Source organism: Onychomys torridus, chromosome 15, assembly GCF_903995425.1.
Source record: "Onychomys torridus chromosome 15, mOncTor1.1, whole genome shotgun sequence".
Classification (NCBI taxonomy): Eukaryota; Metazoa; Chordata; class Mammalia; order Rodentia; family Cricetidae; genus Onychomys; species Onychomys torridus.
The window spans coordinates 55,418,039-55,430,060 of record NC_050457.1 but is presented as its reverse complement, the minus strand read 5'-3'; the positions used below and the strand labels follow the sequence as shown (position 1 = coordinate 55,430,060).

Below are 12,022 nucleotides of genomic sequence, written 5' to 3'. Positions count from 1 at the left end.
TGCTGTTTTAGAAGGTAGATAGAAGGTAACTTTTAAGTTTCATGACACATGATGTCTTGGTATTAAACCTAATGAAATATTTTACCTTCACTTTTAAACTTAGGATATTTAACACAACTTTTCTAATCAAACTTTAAGTCTACTGAAATTCAAGTCTTTGATTAACATATTGTCTTAAATACAGTATCCAGCATTTGGCAAACACTGTTGATTACCTGCCAAATGGCTGGTTAAAAATAAGCAAAACAGCTACATTCCTCACACTAATTCTTGTGAAAGTTTAATTTGAATTAAGTGTCATACTAACATGAAAAATTAAGTGGCATATTTTAATCAATGATACTTTTAAAATGCTTTATTTCCTTTGGGCATTTCCTGACTACCTATAGGTTTCATTCTTTATTGAAGCTAATTAGTGAGAGAATTGATTTTCTCTACTGATTTGAAATCTCTCAGATCTTCAGCCCCATTTGAGTATTTCAGACCTAATAGAATTTTATTATTTTTTACACTCATGATATAGTTCAATTAATTTTACCATCTGGGTCTATAGATATGCACCTCTATAAAATCTTGTCAGTCATTCAGACTATTTCTAGTAGTTCTACAAACCACATATGAGAACAGTGTATTAATCAACATTCTCCAGAGAAGCAGACTAATGCAATTGATGATCTATGTCAGACAGGAAGAAATAGTCATACAGAGAAATGATATAACCAAATGGATTGATAAAAAGAAAAGAATACAAGAAGGGAAAGATCCATTTTAAGAATTAATCTAGCCGGGTGGTGATGGCTCATGCCTTTAATCCCAGCACTCAGGAGGCAGAGGTAGGCAGAGCTCTGTGAGTTTGAGGCCAGCCTGGTCTACAGAGTGAGTTCCAGGATTCCATAGCTACACAGAGAAACCGTCTCAAACCACCACCCCCATAAAAAGAAAGACAAAAGAAAAAAGTAAAAAGAAAGAAATAGGCTACCAGACAGTGTTGGCATGTGCCTTTAAATCCAGAACCTGAGAGGCAGAGACAAGCATATCTCTGTGATTTCAAAGCCAGCCTGCTCTACAGAATGAGTTCCAGAAAAGACAGGACTACAGAAAACAGAGACATCCTGTCTCAAAAATCCAACAAAACAATAATTGGCTGACTTAGGCAGAAGCCTGAATAACATAAATTTAACCCCAACTCTGTTAGATTCATACCAGTAGGTCCATGTATATATGCCCTGTCTCTGGAGAGATGGGGGTGAGGGAGGCACAGAGGGAGGGAGCAAAAGAAGATGATAATGAAGAAGAAGAAAAGGAGAAGTAGGAAGAGGAGGAGGAAATTAGAGAAATTGGTTCATCAAATTATGAACACTAGCAAGCCCAAAGAAGGCAACGGTCTGAAAGGTGTGCCATCAGGCTGAAAATTCAGAAGACAAGCATGGTTATTTTGCTCAAAGTTTAAATCTTAGAAAACTAGGGAATGAATGGTCCAGTTACATACATACATACATACATACATACATACATACATACATACATACATACTCATATATATGATTTATCTGATGATAATTATGGCTTGGAACCAACCATTGAAGTTAGTCTTTTAGTTTGTATTTGGAGGCAATGGTAAAATTGAGTTGCAAATTCCAAAGGTTTCCATCAGCATAACTTTTCTTAGTTGATAATTTTTTTTTTCTATTTATAAACTCTCATTCTAGAAATGGACAAAAGAAATCCTGAACAACATTGAACAAATTCCTGAGAGCTTGTGGGTCAATAAAATTGCCTCATAAAAATAACCATCATTTTCTGAGTAATATTATATTTGAATTATGAATAAATTTTGTCTTTAATATATCATAATCATTTAAAATATTACAGAAATATATGGCTTTCAAAAATATATATAAGGGGATTATCATGCCAATTAAGAGTAGTGTTTAACCAGATTTAAAATTAAATGTGGAGGTCAACATATAGTTGAATAATGGAGGATAATATCTTTGCAGAAATACTGAAAATCACTAGTAAGAAAATAATTTAGTAATTTCTATGAGAGAGAGAAAATAAGAAACAAAACCAAGAGGGCATTAGAATCTACTAAATAAAATGCAGTTCCAATTTACTTCAATTTGAAAAGAAAGGAATAATATCACAGAAACATATGGATAATATATATGTATATATGTATGTATATATACATATATATGTGTAGATATATATAATGCTAATAAATTTAATAGGTTGATGAATCTGGATTTAAATTGTAAACATCACCTCTTTAAACTTCATATATAAATAGTGTGTTTCTATTTTATTTCACATTTTTGCTATAGTTTTTTGATAGACTTCTGATCAATGTATATAAAATTGATTGGATCACTTTATATATGCTGAGCTCTAAGAAAAGTCTAAAACCATACTTAATTGCATAGATTATAAATGATGGAACTACTAGGGAAGTTTATTATTTACTTTCCTGCAGCTCAAACACAATTTCCTAGTGAAAGTAGGTGGAGGAGGATGGTGTGTTATGGTCCACATTTCCAGGATGTAGACCAACACAGTGGAAAACAGCAGCGGGAACTTGAGCCGGCTCCTCACCTTGTGTCCACAGTTGAAAAGCAGTGTGTTATGAATGCTTGGATGAAGCATATAAAAGAGACAAATCTTTATGTACTGAGGAATCCCAGTCCAAACAATGACATCATCCAAATGGGGGAGTATTCCTGCTTCACATTACCTGATCATGTGAACTTGCCACAGGCACACACAAGGTTGCAGTTCCCAGGAGCTTGGTGGTTTCATAAACTTGACAATTGGAAGAGAAGGTGATCATGAGTGTCCTGGCATGGGTGCTAGGAATGAGCTCCAGTACTCTGGAGGCATTCACCCATTTTCTTACCACATCCTTTCTGCTTTTTACAATAGAATCTTTTAAATTATGTAGTAATATTGTAACCATACAAAAGACTGGGGTCACAGATTCTTATTTAAAAAACTGATCACATTTAGTTGAGAATGAATAATTTTTACTTTTAAAGATAACTTAAAGATACATAAAACTTTTTCTTCTCGTCATTTACAACTGAAATTACCATAAAATGTTAATTACATCACCCAAAATATTTGACTTTGTTATTAGAATTTGGAAAGACTATTATGAAAATACACATTGGGACAGAAGCACAATTTCAAGAGGTAAATATTATCTCTGAAAATTAAATAACAGCCATGTGAGCAAAACTGCAATAAGAAACTGTGGTTGCTTCAATACAGTTATTATAAAGTGCTTAGTATACACAGATGTGAGAATTTGTGACAAGTTATGGAAGTGTGTATTATACATTTCGTATACAATAAAATGATATCATTTAAAACTTAACTACTAATGACACCTTTAGTACGGATTATATCTGAGTGTAAACACTTAAGGGCTTAAAAACAAATGTTACCACCATATAGTACTTGTATAAATGGCAATGGTCGAGAGAAAGCCTGATCTGACCTAGTCTGGTGATCAGATGACTAAACACCCTAACTGTCGTCTTGGAACTCTCATCCAATAACTGATGGAAGTGGATGCAGAGATCCTCAGCCAGGCCCCAGGTGGAGCTCCAGGTGTCCAACTGTCAAGAAAGAGGAGGGTCTGCAAGAGCGTGAATTGTTTAATCCAAGATTGCAAAAAGCACAGGGACAGATAGCCAAATGAATGGAAGCACATGAATTATGAACCAAAGGTTGTGGAGCCCCCAGCTGGATCAGGCCCTCTGGATAAGTGAGACAATTGAATAGCTTGATCTGCTTGGGAGGCACACAGTCTGTAGGACCAGGAACTGTCCTTAGTGCATGAGCTGGCTGTTTGAAACCTTGGGCTTACACAGGGACACTTTGCTCAGTCTGGAAGGAGGTGACAGGACCTGCCTGTACTGAATCCACCAGGTTTAAATGAATCCCCAGGGGTGCCTTGATCCTGGAGGACATGGGAATGGAGGGGAGGGGCTGGGGGAGAGGTGGTGGGGGGGGCGGGAGGGGGGAGGACAGGGGAACCCATGGCTGATGTATAAAAATTAAAACACATAATAATAAATAAAAAAAAAAATAAATAAAAAACAAATGTTACCACCATATAGTACTTGTATAAAATATTATTTTAAAACATATTTCATATGAAAATGTTATATTCTCAAGCTGAAACCATAATGCAGAATTTAAATATTAAGCATAACAACAATATAAGATAATAATATTGTTTTGAGTTTTGTGAACTTTTCTTATAGACTTCATTTATTCATTCATATTTGATGCCTTTCCCAATATTTTAAAATTTTATATAGGTTTGTTAATTTGAAAAATTCAGTAAATGTGTTCAGTTATAGTGCATGAAATAAGCAATAGAAAACTTCTTAAACAATAAGTAAATGTTTTCACACATTCAGTTCAAAAATCTTGCTGTAATTTTTATCAATGTAGTGTGAATCCTTCGAGAATATTGTATATGAAATGCACATTTTATAAAGCTTTACTGATTTATGGTCTAAATAAAATAGGACTTTAGAAATTTGTATGTATAATTTAATGAGTAAGAATATATGTAAACCCTTCTCATATCATTACTGTAATAAGCATAAAAGATACATGCTTTTGTCTCTTGTTTCTGTTCTTGTTATTTTCAGGTGTTATGCATTTTGCATATTTTTGGAGGAGTTATAACACAATATGAAATCTATATTTTAATAATGTTTGGCGTGAGCAATCATATGTCAGCTGAACCATGTTGCTTATTACAAATGTTGTATTTAAAGAAGTCCTTTATAATCATTTAACACAAATGAAATAGTATGCCCATTAAAAATTACCCATTTTCTTTCTTACCGAAACCTTTAATTGCCAATGTATTATCTGTTCTACAAATTAGACTATGCTGTAATTTATAATTAACGCATCCTGTATCATACTGTAAGTGGAGTCATACAATAATTATTTTGACTGACTTGGTTGTTCCCATTTCTTAGCTATTACAAATAATGTATGCAATGAACATGGGAGGTGTCATATCTCTTCAAGATTTTTATTTCACTTAATGTGTTTATGTAAGTGTGTCCAAGAATCCATGGGCAGTTAAATTGATGAAGAAAATATGATGAATTTATGAAACAAGTTACTGTGTATCATTGGCAATTCAGGCAAACATTGCAATGTTGACATTTGTAAAAGTCTATTGTTCCATTTTTGCTTACTCGCCACTATACTATGAGTACTTTGGCTACATCATTTCTTCCCTACTATGATGTTCTGACTCCATAAGGACAAAGAAAATTAGGTCAAGTGAGTAAACATGAAATCCTATAAAACTATGAGCCAAAATAAATCATAGCTCATTTCAATCAGATTGTCAGGCATTTCATCACTAGGGTAACACATTAGGTTCATTCATTCATTTGCTCATTCTTTCTTTCCTTTATTCCCACACCTGCCTTCTTTCCTTCAGAACATCATAGCAGAATGGCATTTCAGAGCCCAATTGCTCAATTAAACACAATTGGGAAGCATAGAGATGGAAAAGAGTCCAAGTCAAGTTCTATACTTCAAAATAGGCCCTAAGTTGCCTATATCCTGTAGCTAGATCTTGTTCCCTAAAAACCCTACCAACCTCAAGCTAAAGAGTGAGCTTTCAACACAGGAGCCTGTAGACACATTTCATATGCAAACCATAATAAAGCTCTTCTGTTGTGGGGTATTTTTATAGTGTGTGAAGATATACTGCTGTAATTGGTTTAATAAAATGCTGAATGGCAAATAGCTAGTCAGGAGGTATAGATGGGACTTCCAGGCTGAGAAAGAGGAAGTAGGAGATAAAGCTAGGTGTGAGAAAGAGACACCAGGAAAGAAGGAGAGGAAACAGGAAGTGCAAGATAGAAAAGAGATAACGCCATGTGATAGAACATAGATTAATATAAATAGGTTAATTTAAATTATAAGAGCTAGTTAGGAAGAAGCCTAAGCTATAGGCTGAGCTTTCATAATTAATAAGAAGTCTCCATGTCATTATTTGGAAACTGAGTGGTGGGACAAAAAAAAAATTGTTACATACTTCTATATGGAATTAGTGTTGTGATAAAATCCATGTTGCCACTGATATATTTTCTTAATAGACTTAGTGTACATTGGCACAGGAAGAAAAGCACAGGAAGAAATAAATCCAGACATGTATGCTGAAATAATCCTTATTTGAGAATGCAAAAAGAAAAATGTGGGAATATCTGTATCAACAACCGTGAATTGAGGAAACTGGATGTTCACATCAAGAAAATGAAAGTGACCTCTTGTCTCATAGTGTACACAAGAGACCATGATAAATGTATCAAAGACTTAAATGTAGGGTCTGAAATTGGAACTCGTGGAAAAAAAGCAAAGGTCAAAACTTTTTGACACAGGTCTTGCCAGTGCTTCTATGGGACATGACAGCTGAGTCGGCATTTAAGGCAAACACACAGGTACACAGACTTCCCTGGGCAGTGTCCTTTCTTTCTGATGAAAAATTCTGAAAGTACTGTAGCGCTTCTCACTAAGCGTGGCTGTTTCTGTCTAGGTTTTCTTTGAGAAATTCTCACTATTGTTTTTCCAGGCTCTGGATGGACGTGCTTATGTTTTGATGTCTGTTTGTGCATATTAATTTTCTGTGAGTTACTGTTTTTATGTAACCACAACTGCTCTTATACCTTCTTTCACCATTTCTAAATTTGTTGATGAAATTGTTCATATTACAGATGGATGATCACAGTGCACAGGGATGCAGAATAGAGCGGAGGAAGGAGAAAGGTTGATAGATTTCCAAAAAGTATTTGTGGGAAATGCCATAATGAAATCAATTATAAAACAAAAAAAATATAGATCAAAAAGAAGCGACCATGCAAGCCAGGCTTAGTAAACATCTCACTATGTCAAAATGTCCTGCCATACACATTATGTATGCAATTTTTTAAATATTTTTTTTGAAATTATTAAATAATTACATAGTTTTTCCTTTCCCAGTCTTCTCTGCCATGCACCACCCTGCTCTTTCAAGTCCATGACCTTTTTTTATAAATTGCTATTGCATGTATGTATATGTATGTATGTGTTTGTGTGTCTTTGTGTATCATGTATATTATATATACATATGTATAATCTGTACAGTCCATCCACTCTTGTCTACAGGTTTGTGATGCCAGACATGATGATTTGGTATCTCTTAATAGGACTTGGTATTACCTGTCTTCTTGCTCTTTCATATGAATGAAGTTCTTCTCCTTCTAGCCTTTCTCATTTCCCCATAGGCTTCTGCACAGGGTTCTTCATTTTAGTACATCTATTGGTGTCCTCCTTTGTGCAGGTTTTGTTTACATATCCATGTTGATGAGACTTTGTGGGTATGACCTCTCTGTCATAACTAGGAGACACAATCTCACAGCAAATTTCCTGTTCTTCTGCCATTTGTTTTTCTTTAAGTGTAGAAATTACAGTGTAGGTCTATCAGTTGGGATGAGGTGCCATCACATGATCTCTTGTCCTCTACATGTTGATCAGTTTCAATATCCATTAATGTTCTCTGTTCCAAAGAGAAGGTTCTTTGATGATGCATAAGAACTATACTTATTTATGGGTATAAAACTCAATATATAGAATGTAGTTAGAACTTTTGCTAGTTTAATAAAGTGGTAGTTGTAGGTTCTTCTCCAAAATTCATGAACTGACTAGGCTCAGGTTGTTGGCCATGTTTTGAGTGTCGAGAACGAGTTTCCTCTTGTTGAGCAGCACTAGTCAAACTAGAGACCTATTAGTTACTGCCAAGATATTTGTACCTGTATTGTACTCATATTGTTAGTGCACCATGCTGGTAAACTTTAAGTTTGAAAGGCCTCATAGCTGAGTAGGGCTATTGTTTGCCGACTTCCTCAGGGAAGAAGTTCTCGTGGTCAATTCAAGGTCAGAAACTCTGGGACCCTGTATCTAAAGTGCATGGTGTCTTCTTCAGTAAGGACTTTCAACCCACACATGAGAAATAACTGAAGACAGCAGTAATGGTCTATAAATTTTGGGAGTCATATGATCAACCTGAACAATCACTCAAATGGGAGTCTTTTAATGCTTTGTGTTGGGGTTTTAGAAAGTCTATTGTTCTTGTGAAGAACATTATTTACAAAGTGGAAAATTTTGATTTAAATAATATATGTATGCACAATAATATGTGTTTTATATGTAATTTTAGTTTAAAAATAGGATAGGGACCTGAACAAAGAATTCTAAAAAGAAAAAATGCTAGTAAGTATCTTTAAAATTCCAGTCACCCCTAGCAATTAGTGGATTGAAAGTCAGAACTAGAGAGTTCTCTTACACCAGTACAAATGGTGAAGACCAACAAAACAACCAACAACAAGTGCTGAAGAATATGGGAGCAGGGAGAACTATCATTCACTGTTGTTGTGACTGCAAACTTGTTCAACCACTCTGGAAATCAGTGGGAAAAATCTTCAGAACATATGGCTGGGCTGTGGTGGCACCCTTTAATCCCAGCACCCAAGAGGCAGAGCCAAGCAGAGATCTCTGTGAATTAGAGGCCAGCCTGGTCTACAGAGCGAAATCCAGGACAGGCACCAAAACTACACAGAGAAACTCTGTCTTGAAAAACAAAACAAAACAACAACAACAAAAATAACCAAAAAAAAAAAAAAAAAATCTTCAAAAGGCTAAAAGCATGTTTACCATACGGCCCAGCTCTGTAACTCTTTTATGTGTGTCCAAAGGAATGGACATCCTACTGGTCCCCAGGTATTTGTTCTGATATGTTCATTACTGATTTACTCACAACAAATAAGAAAGTGAAACAACTAGAAGGTCCTTCCCCTGAGGAATGGATAATGAAAATATGCCATGCATACACTCTGGGATACAAATCAGCTCTCAAGAAAAATAAAGTCATGAAGTTTTCAGACAAATGGGTGGAACGAGAAAAGATAATATTTTGCGAGATAGCACAGATCGTGAAGGAAAATCATCACATGATCTTTCTTATTTGTTGATCCTATTCGGAATCTCTAGTTTTGCACACACAGCCCGAGGTAACCACAGGAAACAGGAGAATAGTAAGAAACCGCAGGGAAAGTAGGGTAAAAGGAACCCTGTAGAGGGGGCTTTCTTCAGGCTCTTACATAGCTTACTATGATCTATGCGTCACAGTCTACTAGAACAGCAGGTAGCAAGAGAAACAAGGATAGTCACTGTATCTATTAATGCAACAGGCCTTAAAACACTTTAAAATCAAGTATTATTCAACAAATTCATGTATTATTTACAAAAATAAGTTTAAACATAGTGATGCATCTGAAAATGCCTAAAAGTACGTTTACTTACTATATATTGTCAAACTCCAAAATATCAATTCAATTTATCAAATGTAATCTATCTTTTATCACCTATTGATTTCCTTGTGTAGTGCAGCCTGGCATGATCCCCCTGCATCCAATTGTTTTGACGTAGTAAGTAATGGTTTGGTAAAATTACCAATCTTACCTTATATTTGTTGGCAAATAATTTTTGAAATTGGTAAATGTAATTGATTTAGGAACTGCAAATGGATGTTGGAATTGAGACTTTTAAACCAAAACTGCTAAGGCACCCTTTTAAAAGGGAGCCCTAATGAATATATAAAATCTGCTTTAAAAGTGAATAATTGTATTAAAATTGCAATAAAATGGCATATCTCATGCCTTAAACTTATGAGTAAGGAAAGTAATGATTCAGGGTGATGCCAAACTCCTCACTGCTAATGTGAGAAGAATTTTTGATTGGGTAAAGGTTGCCCCCTAAGGCGACCCTGCTACTTTGCCCGATGCCTGAGTGCAGTAGCCTGACCGACCCCCTATATGCTAAAGAAAGTCTAAAAGTTGACAAGCTGTTTGCACAGTTGTCCCGAGATATGTTTTCTAAATAAACTGTTTTAAAAAATGGCATTTCTTTTTTACGTGAAGCTTCTTATATGTAATTAGTAGGACAAGCTTAGTTTATGTAAAGAAAAATAAAAAGAAACCTACAGAATTTGGTGTAAATATTGTTCTTCCTGAAAATTTCTAAAATCTTTAAATCTCTAAATTCATATAAACAATAACATGAAATTCATATAGGCATTACTTTTATTAATTAATTAATTAATTTATTTATTTATTTATTTATTTATTTTTGTTTTTTTGAGACAGGGTTTCTCTGTGTAGCTTTGGGCCTTTCCTGGAACTCACTGTGTAGCCCAGGCTGGCCTCGAACTCACAAAGATCCACCTGCCTCTGCCTCCCAAATGCTGGGATTAAAGGCATGTGCCACCACTACCCGACATAGGCATTACTTTTAAAACTATACTTTTACTTATATCAAATATTTGGGAGATATACTCATTGATTTTTATGTATTTTCATAGCATATTAACATGAATTCACATAAATGCTTTCACATATTTTCTATTTTACATTAAATAATTAATTAAAAAATTTTATATCAATGTAATAGTTATATTTGGTGGTTAGTATTTTTACAATTTGATTAACCACATTGCATATAAAATTTATTGACAAAAACAGAGCAGAGAATTACATGATGAGTTATTAGGAATCCATACTGTTTGAATGGAATAAAATAACACATTTCATTCAAAATGTTTAAAATGGAGAGAATATATTGTTGGATAAAATTTGTCTTCTTTGTTATTAATATAACTGTATCTACTATCAAAAGGCATTTTGTGAGATTCTAAACACGAGAGTAACCAAGAAATTATTTTTCCAATCTTCTCATTTTCCAAATGATTGTAATTATTGAATACTTTAAACAATCCAGGCAAACTTAAGCTTCAACTATTTACTCAAAGAATTTTTCTAAATAGCAATATAAGATATACCAGAATATAGACTATATAAAGTATATAGAAATATATCTTAGATTCAGCTATTCTTCCTAAAGGCAAATTAGTCCTTCTTTGGTAGTTTAAAGGAAAGTTTTATATGACTTATACAACTATCTTTATGTGTTAGAACAAAAGCTACAAAAGTTACCCTTCTGATCAGTCTTTCTAGTGCAAAATGAGAATCCAGTCTGGAATCCAAAGCCATTCCTTTCTTTTTCTGACATGCATTTATAAATTCTGAAAATGATTGAATAACAGTTTTCAGAGCAAATACAAATTCAGATGGATTTCTGCTAAAAATGTTCTATGTCCAGAGTGGGAAATCTTTTACCCTTGGTGCCCATATCTCTAAGACAGAATTACAATTACTAAAGCTTAAAACTAACAAGAAAATTTTAGATTGTGGATTCAAATGGGAGGGATGGTGAAGAGGAGTAACCATAATTCTGATATATTATGTGATCAAAATGTCTGTTTTCCAAAAAAGGATAAAAATAATGATAAGCTCTTTCAATAAGGTTCAGGTTAAAACTGTTTGTTACATGTTTCTAATATATCTTTGCTAACTAAAACATTATTTAGAGACATGTAAAATTCAGACATGTAGAGAATCTTAAATTAACCTTATTGAAAATATTGAGTCTAGACATAAACAGTTATGTTTTTATTTCATTTCTCACATGGATTTTTCAGATTATATCAAATCTGCATTAGATCTCTAAGAAATAATTGAATTGCTAATATTCTCTTCAGTCAATATTCAGCCTTCTGTTAGTTGATTATGTTTACAAAGTGCCTGTAAATAAATGAATAAGTAAATAGAAGAATGATAAGAGAAATAATCCAGGGATTCAGGAAGAAAGGATTATTTATTCTGAACAGCACAATATGGCAGATGTAATCTGATCCAACAATGAGAAAATACTTATTTTGAAAGAAATATTTTCCTACATTTTAGAAAAATTATTGGTATTTTAAATAACTTTTAATTCATTTTGCTACCGACAAGCGTACTTTAGGATCCTGATAAATGTACTCTATAAAAGAAGAGCACCCTAATTAGTATAGAAATCATATGAGGTGCTAGTATTATCAGAT

The 12,022-nt window shown here is 33.9% G+C and overlaps 1 non-coding gene across 1 annotated transcript; it reads left to right on the top strand.

Annotated features, from left to right (window-relative positions):
- The first annotated feature begins 9,736 nt into the window (after positions 1-9,736).
- LOC118596596 lies at positions 9,737-9,887 on the top strand. Its single transcript, XR_004946708.1, has one exon. It is a non-coding gene; the product is annotated as a U12 minor spliceosomal RNA (small nuclear RNA).
- The last annotated feature ends 2,135 nt before the right edge of the window (positions 9,888-12,022 follow it).